The sequence below is a fragment of the Sus scrofa genome, chromosome 13, assembly GCF_054392235.1.
Source record: "Sus scrofa isolate SSC_HxYL_T2T_F1_AM1 chromosome 13, Sscrofa_HxYL_maternal_Yorkshire_Landrace_v2.0, whole genome shotgun sequence".
Classification (NCBI taxonomy): domain Eukaryota; kingdom Metazoa; phylum Chordata; class Mammalia; order Artiodactyla; family Suidae; genus Sus; species Sus scrofa.
This window is the reverse complement of record NC_139395.1, coordinates 178,592,219-178,606,897: the sequence shown is the minus strand read 5'-3', so window position 1 is coordinate 178,606,897 and position 14,679 is coordinate 178,592,219. Positions and strand designations below refer to the sequence as shown.

At 32.7% G+C, this 14,679-nt stretch overlaps 1 protein-coding gene and 1 long non-coding RNA gene across 18 annotated transcripts in view; both read left to right on the top strand.

Moving 5' to 3' along the window:
* Positions 1–14,679, top strand: part of EPHA6 (EPH receptor A6) — an 870,463-nt gene that overhangs the window by 223,220 nt on the left and 632,564 nt on the right. The gene's annotated exons all lie outside the window — the stretch shown is intronic.
* LOC146397794 (uncharacterized) lies at positions 7,639–13,073 on the top strand. The gene is made up of 2 exons (XR_014823580.1): positions 7,639–9,879; positions 10,198–13,073. It is a non-coding gene; the product is annotated as an uncharacterized LOC146397794 (long non-coding RNA).

The window sequence follows — 14,679 nt, the reverse complement described above, 5'->3', positions numbered from 1 at the left end:
TACTATTGTTCCAAATGGTATGAGTTTCTGTTGATAAAACACAAGAGAAGGAGATAAGTTTATCTTATCGAAACAGAAAGCTGTGGCTATTACCCTCACCTACATTTTGCGTAAACTGCCTCATCTGGGCCTTTCTAGCAGTTCACATATCCAGTCAGTATTTAAAGACTCTAGAGATTTCAAGATATGGACTAATTACAGTACGTTTTCATTTTTTTAAAATTAATTCAAAAATTGAATTTTTAAATTCCAGAGCTCTAAATGTTTCCAGTGTATATCCAAATCAGTGCAGTAGCAGGCAGGATGCATCTAGGGATTAAACAGAAAAGAATCATCATCAGATAATGCAAACTGATCCAAAATGGCCGAAAGAATAAGGAGCAGAAGCCTAGTTGGGCAATTTAATAGGCCATGAGGGGAAATTTGCTTTTATTTTTTTCTATTAGCATCTCTGGGAATGCTATACATTTTTTCAAACTGAAATCTCTTTTATCTCTTCATAATACATCTTCTATATTGTAATCTTTGCCTACTATCCTCAGTTATTTTCAGTAAATAATGGTAAATTTCAACAGTATTGTTTATGGTGACTACCAGTATCCATCCCAATTAAATATATAAATGGCATACTTTACATCATAAATTTATCTCATATAATCCCTTGAATATTAGATTTTTCCAGATATTTATTCAGGGCTTTCAGTTTGCTAAGTAATATTGTGTTCCATCAGAAACAGAAATATGAATAAGACACAATTTATGATCTAAGGAGCTTCAAATTCAGGAAGGGGAAACTAATGTTTTCCATTTTATACATTTTAATTTCAAAATGATAGGTATAAAGTTTATAATTAATAAATGAAAGCTGGACAGTTGGAGATGATGCTAAAAAGAGAAGTCTGTAAATAAAGTATTAAGTCAGTAAGATCTAGGTAATTGTTGAAGAAATTCTGAAGATTGAAATTTCCCAGGAAGTATTTACAGAAGAAAAGAAATTGTGGGAGAGGAGAGAGAGCCAAAGAAAGAATGTAAGAAAACACAACCAAGTGGCATAAGCAAATCAAGAAAGGGTACTGTGTGGTAGGACACTAAAAGGGAAGATTTTTTCAAGAACCAGTGATGATTGACATTCTCAATTGTGAATGGTAGATAAAATGCACTGAGGACTTAGAATAAGCCTTTGGCAACTTAAGCCAATTAAGCTTTGAGACAATTATTTCTATAGGGAGGAGAACGGGTGGTGGGAATCAAGGCTGATTTCTGGAATGTGTCAGAGGGATAAGTGGCGCTAGCTCAGGAAGAGTCATGGATAAAAGAGAATGTGTTTAATGGTAGGGAAATTGTACTCAAGTATTTTTATGAGCAATAGGCAAAAGCCAGTGGAAAAAGAAATTTAAAACCCTAAAAGAAAAGGACAGAACAGGATCCACACTATAAGCAGAGATGTTTAGTATTGAAAGGAGGTTTAAGCACCTCTTCGTCTGAGACAGGAGGAAACTTTGAATTTATGATATTTTAGATAACTATAGAGATAAAGGGAGGGAATTAAGGATGATATATGACATCCAGGAGTAAGATGATAATAATAGAGGCTTACACATAGGTACTAAAGCTGTAAGCACAAAATTGTCTGCTAGCTAGAGATGAATAAAAGTGCCTTTATGAGAAGAAATTTTACCAGAAGGGCTTGGATATATATTTCCACTATTAATAGTTTGCATGTAAAAAAAAATCCTCTTTGTCTGAAAATAAAGAAATCAGTTTTTAGAAGTATATACATGTGTGTATATCTATAGGCACATTATTTATACATGCAGGGATGTATGCATATATATGCACATACACACATAAATATATATGTATAGTATGTGGGGGGAGATACGGAGATATTCTTTACTGAAATTTTATGGCAGGTATACCTATGTAATAATGTAATTATTCTGATGTCATTAAAAGTCAGAATAACTGAGAGCTTTTCTAAAGTTAGGAGAAATTCTAGAAACTTGGCCACCTTGCTTAGAAAATGAGCTCTAACTATTCTTTAGGAAATAATCCATTTAAGGATTTATCTAAAGAGTATCTATTTTTTAGTCTAATGATGTAGCATATAACAGTTGGAAACATTAAAATATTTCTGGCAAAGTAAACATCTAATTTGAATTAAATGTATTACAATATCAAATCAAGTTTTTTTTAAATATGCTTTTTAAATTGCTCATTCTTAGATTTTGAACATTTTAAAATAGTTGCTGATAGAATGTGCTTTAAGATTATTAAATCTTATAATTCAACATGTAATTAATAGGAAAAATGGAGAAAAGAAAGTGCATACAACTAATGTGTTTTCTATGTATAATATAACAACATTTCTAAGGAGTATGGTCTTCTGTTTCTCCAGCATCCCTAGCTCTTTCAGAATGTGTGGTCTTGCTCTTGTTCATCCTCTTACTGGGATGCCCTGCCATGTATGTGGCTTGACCTAATCTCAGACTACATGTCAGGGAAATTTTCTTTGGCTGCTTATCCAAAAGATAGTCCCTCCCACCTCACTACTCAAGTTACCCTGTGGTACTTTTGGTTTCCTTCATAACTGAGATTATCTTTGTCATCCATTTGCTTGTTTGTTTATTGTGTGTATCTCTTGACTACCGTGTAATTCTCTGGGGGCAAATAATCAGCTCCTGGAACACAGTCATCACTGAAATAAAATATTGCTTAAAAATGAATGAGCAAAGTTACACAATATATGTATGCTGTATTTTATAACTGACAATGTGTTTGATGAGATGCATTTATAACACACATTTCCCTAAAAGGAGGCTACTATGTCAGTGGTGGGGACCTTGGTTCAGGGAATTTGGAGATGGAAGGCCATGGGTCACTGTCAAGAGCACTCCTATTCTCTGTACTAGAGGAAGTCAGTCCTGACTTCTTGATACATTGGTTTGTCTACAGCAGTTGTGAGGTACATTAAAAACAATATAGTACTACTAATAAATTATAGAGGTCTGTGAATAATTTTCTTATATTGTACACATAACATCATCTCTGTAATGTCACTCATGTGTATTCCTATATGGGAGCATAAGAGGCATTACAAATAATCAGTATAGTATCATTGACTCTTTCTCAGGAAATGTTAATATGGTGATGAGTTTGAATTACTGTAGTATTTTTACCCTAAAATATTTTTTGGCAATTTGAAAATAATTTGTAAATATCCATGGGAATATTTTGTGTATGCCATGAATGTCTTGCATGTGTGACAAGTAGGAAATAGTTTGAAAACTACTGCTCACAGTTAAATTTGAAGCAGAACAGGTGTACTGGGTAGGTTGAATAACCTAAGCTACAATTTCTTTGAGGGGAGAGAAGGTGATCAATGAATGTGTCTTGATGTCCACAGTACCTTATCAGTACCTGGCACACTCTGAACTCAAAGTCATCTGTTAAATAGAATTAATTAATGAAATAGATAAATGGTATGATTTAACTGGCATACTGGGTCCCTATGACAGGTTTGCCACTAATCGATAGAGTTTGCCAACTTTATAATCTAGAACTTTAAAGGGTAATGATGCTGATTATTTTTCTGAAAGTACCCCATCATTAATTTGGAATCTCCCAGGAGAAAAATGGGATTCATTACACTATTTATCAGTGATTCTAACAAGGTGGAGAAACTTTCCTGAGTGGATATTGTGGTTTATAACAACTGTGCAATTCATTCCAAACTTCTAATATACACTATTATTCCTTCTTCAGCTTGCTACTCTTTCATTCCCTACCATTCTTTACTCCCTTGATAAAAATAATTGAAGTAAGCCGTGTTATTTATAAGAGTTTGTCTTTTTCTTTCAGAATTTAGGAATGGTTATGAGTTGACATGTGTTCCCTATAAAGATGTTAAAGTACTAACCCCTAGTACCTATGAATGTGACCTTATTTGGAAATAGGGTCTTTGCAGATAATCCAGTAAAGATGAAGTCATTAGGGCAAGCCCAAATTCAACATGACTGGTATATAAAAAGGAATTTTGACACAGAGATAAACACACATAGGGGGACGGTGATGTGAAGACAGAAGGATAATACCGTGTATAAGTCAAGGGACTAGGAGAGAAGCAAGAAAGAGATTCTAATTCATAGCCCTTAGAAGAAACCAACCCTGCAGAAACCTTGATTTCAGACTTCTAGTCGCCAAAACTGTGAGACAGTATGTTTTTGTTGTTTAAACTATCCAGTTTGTGGGAGTTCCCATCATGGCTCACCGGTAACAAACCCAACTAGTATCCATGAGGATGTGAGTTCGATCCCTGGCCCAGATCAGTGGGTTAAGGGTCCAGCGTTGCCATGAGAAGTGGTTTAAGACTCACATTTGACTCAGATCCTGTGTTGCTGTGGCTGTGGCATAGGTCAGCAACTACAGCTCCGATTCAACCCCTAGCCTTAGAACTTCCGTATGCCACACCTGTGGCTCTAAAAAGAGAAAAACAAAAACCAAAAAACTATCCAGTTATGATACTTTGTTATGGCAACCCTAGGAAACTAATAAAGGGACAGAAACTATTTGAGAATCATAGAGTGATGTTAATGACTGACTGGTATGACTTAGAAATATTTAGTTATTAGGGCTTTAAACAGAAAATTATATATTAATTTACAAATACTTTATTTTTATATAAATTACTGTAGACAGTGTTAAAAAGAATTTCAGGAAATATAATTTTCTCACTATCAGTGGCAACTTGTTGCCTGCATGTCAACTGTTATCAAGGACTTCTTAATCTAACCTTAGATTTTTCCCATTGAGCAAAGTACCAATTGACACTTAAATTAATCATGGATTTTTTCTTAGGTTCAGGAGCCTACTGTGATACGTGTTTTGCTCACAGTATGTGGGTCTTCTACTCCAGGCTTCAGATTAACTTTGACATCAAAAGCTTTATAATTGCTTGCAGCATTGTAGAGCAAAGTGCGCTGTTCTACTTATTCTATATTCTGTTATCTTTTTTTATGAGGCGAAGCGTCTTTCTCTTTTACATATGGCACATCACACCACATGATTTAGAATTAGAAACTGTAGATGTGTATTGTTACATATGCTATATGTGATTGCCTCCTCCAACCCCTCAACCAGAACAGGAAATTCTTGGCAGCCAAATTGTATGCCTTCCATCAATTCATTTATTCACTCTGTATTTCTTTTTGATCAATGTCATATGAAGTGAAAATAATTTCTGTATTAAAACAATGCTATATAACCTCTCCTCTAACATTCTTCTTTTGAATGTTGTCTGTTCCTTTTTTGTCTGAATATTTAAAATGGCTGTTAAGCAAAAGAAAAATAATGTACAATTATTTCCTCAAATCAAGACTAATCCAAATATCTCTTTCATTCAATCTGAAAATTCTAACAATTAGAATGATTGTTTTAATTGAAGATGAGTTCTGCTTGAGGGAGACCCAAGAACAGGTGATATCATGAAGGAGCAAAATTAACTTATCAGTCCTTTTGTTTAGTTTCTTAGTCTTACTGTATTATTAGATCAGCAACTGGAAATATAGTCTAAGACAAGTTCTACACCCTGAACATCTCCTCAAAATTCATGTTAAAATGCTAATCCCCAGTGTGAGAGCATTTGGAGTTGAGGCCTTTGGAAGGTAATTATGTATTACAGGTGGAGCCCGCATGAATGAGATTAGTGCCTTTATAAAAAGAGATAGGAGAGAAATGATGCCTCTCTCTACTCTGTGAGGCTATAAGAAAGTAGCTGTCTGTAAACCAGGAAGAGGGATACCTCTCAACAAGAACCCAACCATGCTGGCACTTTGATCTCAGACATTAAGCCTCTAGAACTATGAGAAGTAAAGTTTTGTGGTTCAAGCCACCGTGTCTATGTTATTTTCCTTATAGCAGCCCAAACTATCACAGCAAGGGAACCAGATGGCTCTTTTTCTTATTCCTGAAAAGAAACTTCAGATTTTGCTTTAAGAACATTTACACAACTGATCTTACTGTGTTAGAAAGATGATAGTTTACTTTCAGTGCACAGGAGAAGCTGTGTCTAATAATTTCAGTTAATATCTTGGAAATAAGTTAAACTTTTTAAGAGTACATTTTTTAAAAGTTAGTAATATGCCTCTTCATAAAACAAAATCTAAACAATTCAGAAGGGTTTATTAAAAACCAAAAAGTTTTTCTTCCATCTTCACATGACCCTAAATACTCTCAAGGAGATAAAAATTTCTAAATTTTCCTAAATATCCTTTTGAAAATGGTCAATGCACATGTAAGTTTATATATGAAATATTATTACTATTTATAATCCAGTTATAGGTTAGCCTGTTGCTTCCCCTTTTTTTAGAAGTGTGAATTATTATTTTAAAGCAAAATAAGAATTTCTTAGTGTCTCTGTTGGTTAAGAGTCTGGCATTGTCACTGCTGTGATGCAGACTTGATCCATGACCCAGGAACTTCCACATGTTGTGAGTGTGGCCAAAAATATATACATAAATAAGAGAATACAATAAGAAAAGAGAATTAAAAATATATATATATACCAGATTCAAAGAGAAAAGTCAGTGTCTCGCCATTGAATTAATTTATATTTATTTAAATTCCAGCAGTTTATACTTTTCAAAATGTTTATTGGCCAGTTATATTTTTTCCTTTATGAATTACTTGTTCATGCCCTTTATTCACCTATTACTGATTAAATTTTTTATTGATATATGAAAAATCTATGCTATTTTTATGCAAATTAAAGCATATTACAAACACATATATTTAAACTTGAATCCCTTTCCATATGTGTACATTATATAACATGTTGCATTTTATGAAGTTACTATCATTTATTTTGTTGGTCTTCCTCTCGATGAATAGATTCTTTCCTTTTTTTTCCAATCACAAATAAAAAATCAGCATGTTGCATTTGTGCAGTTATTTGATTACATGTACAAAATATTGATAAAATCATAATTGAAATATCAGTGGGCATATGCATTTCAGATTTTGATAAATATTTCCAGTTTGTTCTTCAAAAATTTGACAGCAGTTTATACTATTAATAGCAGTATAGAATAGTGCTTATTTTCCAGTACCTTAAGCAGCCCATAATATTATGCAATATGTTAATTTCAGATAATTTATTTATTTAAATTGATGGTTTATTTAGCAATGTTTTCATTTTTTAAAGTAAGTTTTCATTTTTTGAAGTAAGGAGTTCCCACTGTGGCACGTAGGTTAAGGGTCTGGTGTTGTTGATTTGGCAGCCCTGCTTCAATCCCCAGCCCAGTGCAATGGGCTAAGAATCTGGTGTTACTGCAGTTGTGGCATAGGTCACAATTGCAGCTCGGATTTGATCTCTAGCCTGGGAACTTCCATGTGCCACAGGTGCAGCCATAAAAATAAATAAGTACATAAAGAGTGATCTTGAGATATTTTTGTTATTTACATTATTTATCTTTTAATTTAAACAAAGAATCTCAAAATCATCTGAATAGTGAATCTAGTAGAGTCACAGTATTTATTTTAATTTTATGCACAAAAGAAAATCCCAAAACCTTTATATACTTTTATACCTTTAAGGAAACAGATAAATATGATTACTGGAATCAATGCAAATGGAAAATAATAGAGGAGAATTGAAAATTTTCAGAATTTATTCTTTACATTTCACAACTCACAGCATCATTCTATGGACTCCAGTTATCTAAAAAAAAAAATCTCCACAGTTCAAACAAAACTTCCAAATACTGTTTAATAATTGTTAACACAACAGGGTTATACATTCTCATGTAGGTCTCTATAGTGGATTGGGGATTACAGTTGATACTTCTGGGAAAATTCTCAATATACCATGTTATCAGAATGTATGTTTTATGATGTAGAATAATGTCTACTTTTCTACAGCTGTAGGGAGAGGAAGGTCCTTTATTTCTCTAATTTTTTGATATTGATTTCTCCACTAATTAGGACAGCCCTCAGTTTCAAGGAAAAACATGTGAATTAAAATAAAAGGAGAAATCTAAGCAGTCTGAGAGGCTTAATTTATACAGAATCTAAAGAGCAAAAGATAATTTTAACTGATGGGGTATAACAAATATGATCTATATTTTTTTGCTGGTGTAAATTTTTGTTCATTTAAAAATAAAGATAAAATATTAATATGAATGTTAGAAAAATGGGTAATTAGATGTCACATACTCCAAATATTTTTGCTAATTTTCCATTTAAACTTTGATTTTTGTGAGTTATATTTTTTACTACAGTGATTTACATACTTATGGGGGTTGAGGTACTGAGCCACACTTTTAAAGGCAATAGTGATATGTTTAGCTTTTAGGAGATCTATAGCACTTTAAGCTATTTTTCCATTTCTGAGTGAATGCAAAAGATTTTTCAGTTTAATATTTATTATTGTGAAAAATATACTTTACATGATACCATGTATAGTGGATATCAAACTGTATTTCTCCCTTTTTTATTACAGTGAGTAAATTAATTTATTTACCATTGCTTACTATATGCCATATTTGAAAGATAATAGAGTCTTCAGTATATATCCATGTTAACATTATGGTTAATGAAATAATATAATCTTCTAAACACTTTGGTACTAGAAGCGATACGTTTGCACCTCAGGCTGCTACAGCTCAGTCTGTATGTGTGTTTGTGGAGGACGGAGGGAAATCAGTGACAGGATGTAAAGCAATTTCGTTTATTGGTGTGGTCTTTGTAATAGTTTGTTTTCTAAACAAAACTAACTTCAGAAATGAGTAGTTTTCCTCATTGAAAGCCAGAGAATTCTCCAAAATTGCCTCTATCACTCTTTGTACAAAAGACATTAGGAGAGAATATTTAAAGTGTATAATGAACTTAAACTCAAGATTGTATAAAATGTGGAATAGTAATAAGAATAGAAATTACTGGGTCTATAGAAATACAGCTGATGACTTCTTGGCATTTCACAAATTGAAAAAAAGCAGCTCACACTTAGAAATGAAGTTTCTCTTAAACTGACAATTTAAGAGTATATAGTATATGTATATATAATGTGAACATGTATATACATTTATTAATTTGGGCATCTGTGACAAAAATGTGTAGACATATCCATTGTATACTTTCATAGTTATAGTCACATTATAAGATGAAGAATAAACTTTTGAAAAAAATGACCAATTCTTCTATAAAAACTGGAGCTTTGTTGAAGTTTTGTGCCTAATATTTTTATTACAAGTAGAAGCGTTTTGCTATTTTTTTTAGCTTGTTTTCCTCAGTAAAATGCTACTATCATGTATAAAAAGAAAATATTTTTGTCAAATTGGCGCTAAAGAGAAGATGTAGGAAGCAGAATTCAGAATATTCTTAGTCTAACCAGTACTTTAACAAAAATATTAAGGCAGAATGAGTGGATCTTTTGAAATAAGGCACAAACTGATAAAATTTTTAATATCCTCTAAAATCATAAGAAAAATAAAAACAAAACATAACATAAAAATGTCGTTAAAATGTAAAGAGCTTTTGGAAAAAAAATGTTATTGGAGTATAATTGTATTAGTTTCAGAAATACAGCAAACTGAATCAGATTGATCTATCTATCTACCTACCTACCTACCTACCTACCTACCTACCTATCAATCCATTTTTTCCCATATATAGTTAATTCAAACCATTGAGTAGATTTCCTGTGCTATACACAGGTTTTTGTTAAACATCTGTCCTAAATCGTAGTGTGTATATATTATTCTCATCCTCCTAATTCCTCCCTGCCCTCCACAATTTTGCCTATGGTAACCATAAGATTTTTTTTTTCTTTTGTCTTTTTAGGGTCGCACCCAAGGCATATATATGTAAGTTCCCAGGCTAGGGGTGGAATCACAGCTGCAGCTGCCAGCCTACACCACAGCCAGAGCAACACAGGGTCCGAGAAGCCTCGGCAGCCTACATCGCAGCTCACAGCACTGCCGCATCCTTAACCCACTGAATGAAGCCAGGGATCGAACCTGCATGCTCATGGATAATTGTTGAGTTCATTACCAATGAGCCACAACGGGAGCTCCATAATATTTGTTTTGAAATGTGTGAGTTTGTCTCTATTTTATAAATCAGTTATTTTGTATTTTATTTATTTATTTATTTTGCTTTTTTTAGGGCTGCATCTGCAGCATATGGAGGTTCCCAGGCTAGGGGTCAAATCAGAGCTACAGCTGCTGGCCTAAGCCACAGCCACAGCAGTGGGGCATCTGAGCTTTATCTGCAACCTACACCACATCTCACGGCACTGCCAGATCCTTAACCCACTGAGTGAGGCCAGGGATTGAACCTACATCCTCTAGTTGGATTCATTTCCACTGCACCATGAAGGGAACTCCTTGTATTATTTTTAAATTAGATTCCACATATAAATGATATCTGACTTTCTCTTACTTCTCTCAGAATGATAATCTCTAGGTTCATCCATCCATGTTTAAGCAACACTTTATTTCATTCTTTTATATGGTGGAATAATACTCTATTTGTATATATGTACCATGTCTTTAACCATTACTCTGTTGATGGACATTTAGGTTGTTTCCATGTCTTGGCTATTGTAAATAGTGCTACAGTGTACATTGGGGTGCATATATCTTTTCAAATTATGGTTTTCTCTGGATATATTCCTGGGAGTGGGATTGCTGGATCATATGATAGTTCATTTTTAGTTTTCTGAAGAACCTCCATAGTGGTTTCCATAGTGGTTGTACCAATTTACATTCTTACCAACAGTGTAGGAGCATTCTCTCTTCTCCCATACCATCTCTAGCATTTATAGTTTGTAGGCTTTTTGATGATGGCTATTCTGACTGGTGTGAGGTAATTGTAGTTTGTAGTTTTAATTTTCATTTCTCTAATAATTATTTATATTGAGCACATTTTCATGTGTTTTTTGGCCATTTGTCTATCTTCTTTGGAGAAATGTATATTTAGATTTTCTGCCTGATTTTTTATTGGGTTGTATATACATATATAAAGCTGCATCAAATGTTTGTATATTTTGGAGATTAATCTCATATTGGTTACTTCATTAGCAAAAATTTTTCTCCCATTCTGTGGGTTGTCTAAGTGCTTTTTTAATTGAAATATAACTGATTTACAATACTGTGTTAGCAAAGTGATTCAGTTAGGCATATATTTTCAGATTATTTCAGATTATTTCCCTTATAGATTTTTATAAGAAATTGAATACAATTACCAGTTTTATACAGTGAATCCTTATCTATTTTATGTATAATTTATATCTGATAATCCTATACTCCTAATTTATCCCTCCCATTTCCCTTTTGGTAACCCTAAGTTTGTTTTGTATGTCTGTGGGTCTGTTTCTGTTTTGTGTATAGAATTATTTGTATCATTTTTTAGATTACACATATAGGTGATATCATATAATATTTTGTCTATGTCTTCCCAACTTACTTCACTTACTATGATATTTTCTAGGTCTACCCATGTTGTTGCAAATGGTAGTATTTCATTCTTTATTATGGCTGAATACTGTTTCAATGCGTGTGTGTGTGTGTGTGCGTGTAAAATCTTCTTAAAAGAATTGTCTGTCGATGGGCACTTACTTAAGTTGTTTCTGTGTCTTAGTTATTGTAAATAGTGGTGCTTTGAACATTGGGATGCATGTAGCTTTTCAAATTAGAGATTTTGTCTTTTCTGGATATATGGCCATGACTGGAATTTCTGGATCATATGGTAGCTCTATTTTTAGTTTTTTAAGGAATCTCCATACTTTTTTCCACAGTGGCTGCACAAAATTTACATTCCCAGCAATGGTGCAGGAGGGTTCCCTTTTATTCACATGCTCTCCAGCATTTATTATTTGTAGACATTTTGGTGATGGCCAATCTGACCAGTGTGAAGTAACACCTCATTGTGATTTTCATTTTTCTAATAATTAGTGATGTTGAGCATTTTTTCATGTGCCTATTGGCCATCTTTATGTCTTCTTTGGTGAAATGTTTCATTAGGTTTAGGGCCTATTTTGTGATTGGGTTGTCTATTTTTTTGATGGTGAGCTGTATGAGCTATGTGTAAATTTTGGATGACTCCTTGTCAGTCACACTGTTCACAAATATTTTCTCCCATTCTATATGTTGTCTTTTCATTTTTTGATGGTTTTCTTTGCTGTGCAAAAGCTTTTAAGTTTGATTTGTTTAATTTTGCTTCTGATTTTTTTGGCCTTGGGAGACTGATCTATGAAAATATTGCTATGATTTATGTCAGAGAGGGTTTTGCCTATGTTCTCTTCTAGGACCTTTATGGTTTCATATCTTACATTTAAGTCTTTGAACAATTTTTAATTTATTTGTGTGTATGGTGTGAAGAAATGTTCCAACTTCATTGATTTACATGTGGCTATCCTGCTTTTGTAATACCACTTGCTAAAGAGACTGGAGTTTTCTCTATTGGATATTCTTGCCTCCTTTGTTGAAAATTAATTGACTATAGGTGTGTGGAAAATGTAAAGAGCTTTTATAAATTTTTTTAAGAATTGTACCATTCCAAATAAAAATCAAAGGCAAAAAATAGACAGTTCAAACACATTTTAAAAAGCTGTATTTAAAGTAAAAATGTTCAAACTCACTGTAATCAAATATAAATCATACTCAAGACAGCTATTTCTTGCTGTCATACTAATACAATATGTTTTGATATGATTTTAAAATGTTTATACTATTTTTTTCTGTCCAAGGTAGATTGAAATGACATGCTTATATACTTCTGATGTGAATATACAGTAAAATAATCATTTTATGATAGTATAGTTGTGTCCTTTGACAGTATAGCAAAAGATCTTTAATAGTTTATATACTTTGACAATGTGATTTTACTTCTATTCCAAGGATATTTGCACACATGGAGATTAGCACTTATGTTTACTAAAATATTACTTAAAAAGAAAAATATAGATGCCCAAATATGAGATTATCAATGTAATGGCATTGAAATAACCATGCTGTACAGTAGGAAAGAAAAATAATGTAATGGGGAAATAAAAAATAAAATAAATAAAAATAAAATTATATTTAAAATTAATCATAGAAGATAATGCTGACCACATTGTGATGAAAGATAATTTTAGGGAATAAAATTTATATATATAACTAGAACAGTATATAAACATTTGCATAAAAAATTCTGAAAGAAAACTTATCAAATTATTAGGTGTTTATCTTTGTGTATTGGGATGTCATGTTATTTATTTCACATTATGTGTACATTAATTCCAGTTTTCAACAGTGAGCATACATTTCTTTTAATATTTGAAAATACAGAAAGGCTATTATAAAACCTGTGATTCATACATGCAGAAAGCAGTAAATGTGTAAAATAGTCTGTTATTTCATTTGTTTCTTAGTGTTATTTATGTGTTTTATGTAAGGTGATACGTTTTTCATAAATACCTGATATTAGGATTTAAAAAAATCACTAAATATAAATTATTTTCTACCATCTTTAAACTATTTTTGGCATAAGTTTGTCAGCTATGTTCAATTTTTCCCCTGCTTTATTAGTATCCTATGTTGTTAGGATATGCATGACCTTTGTGGTGGTTGTTGTTTTTGTTTTGGCTGTACCCATAGCATGTGGAAGTTCCTTGGCCAGGGGCCAAATCTGAGCCAGAGCTATGACCTGTGCCACAGTAGTGGCAACACGGAATCTTAACCCACTGTGCCAGAGGGGAATTTCCCATACCAATTGTTTTTAAACTTGTTAGAAAATGTATTTAGTTTCAGTGCAAATAATTTTTTACTTTTCACATTAGTATAAAATTCTACTACTTATGCTATTAATTTTGTTTAGAATATGCTAATTGCCTATAAGAATCGAAGAATGGATATCCATGCAGGTAACACCTTTAAAGTAAAAATACTCATGTAAACTTACTCTTCATCTTTGGCCTCTGGCACAATCAGTATGCATATTTTTTTATTTTATATTCTGCCAGAACTGTCACTACATACCACTGAATTTATTCAATATTGACTGACAACTTTTTTCCACACTTTTTAAAATGTAATAAGTGTTAAATTTCATAAACTCCTATAACTGTATGTTGAGAGTGGTCTGGTAAAATTTAACAGCCTTCAATATTTATCATAGCTTCACATCTCTTCTCTTGTTACAAATAAATTATAAAATAATTTGCTTTATGATATATAATAAAATATCTTCTAATTTTCAAGTTTGTCCCTTCTAATTTAATATTCCATTCCATAACTCGAATCTACTGAGTAAGAGCAAACTGTCTTAACCTCAGTTAATTCATTTGTCATAAGAATTAACAAGTATTTGGGGGTTCCTGTTTTGGCTCAGCAGGTTAAGAACCTGACATTGTATCTGTGGTGAGATGCAGGTTTGATCCCTGGCCTCACTTAGTAGGTTAAGGATCTGGTATTGCTGCAAGCCGTAGTGTCGGTCTCAGATGTGGCTCAGATCCACTGTTGCTGTGAATGTGGTTAGTCCTGTTACTGAAGAACTGATCCCTAGCCTGGGAACTTCTATATGCTGCCAGTTCAGCCCATAAAAAGAAAAAAAATTATTTTGGTCCTAACCTTCAAATTATTTCAACAAATGTGTTTTATGAAGATAGATACAGCCTCAAATCCACTTTCCTTACCATAT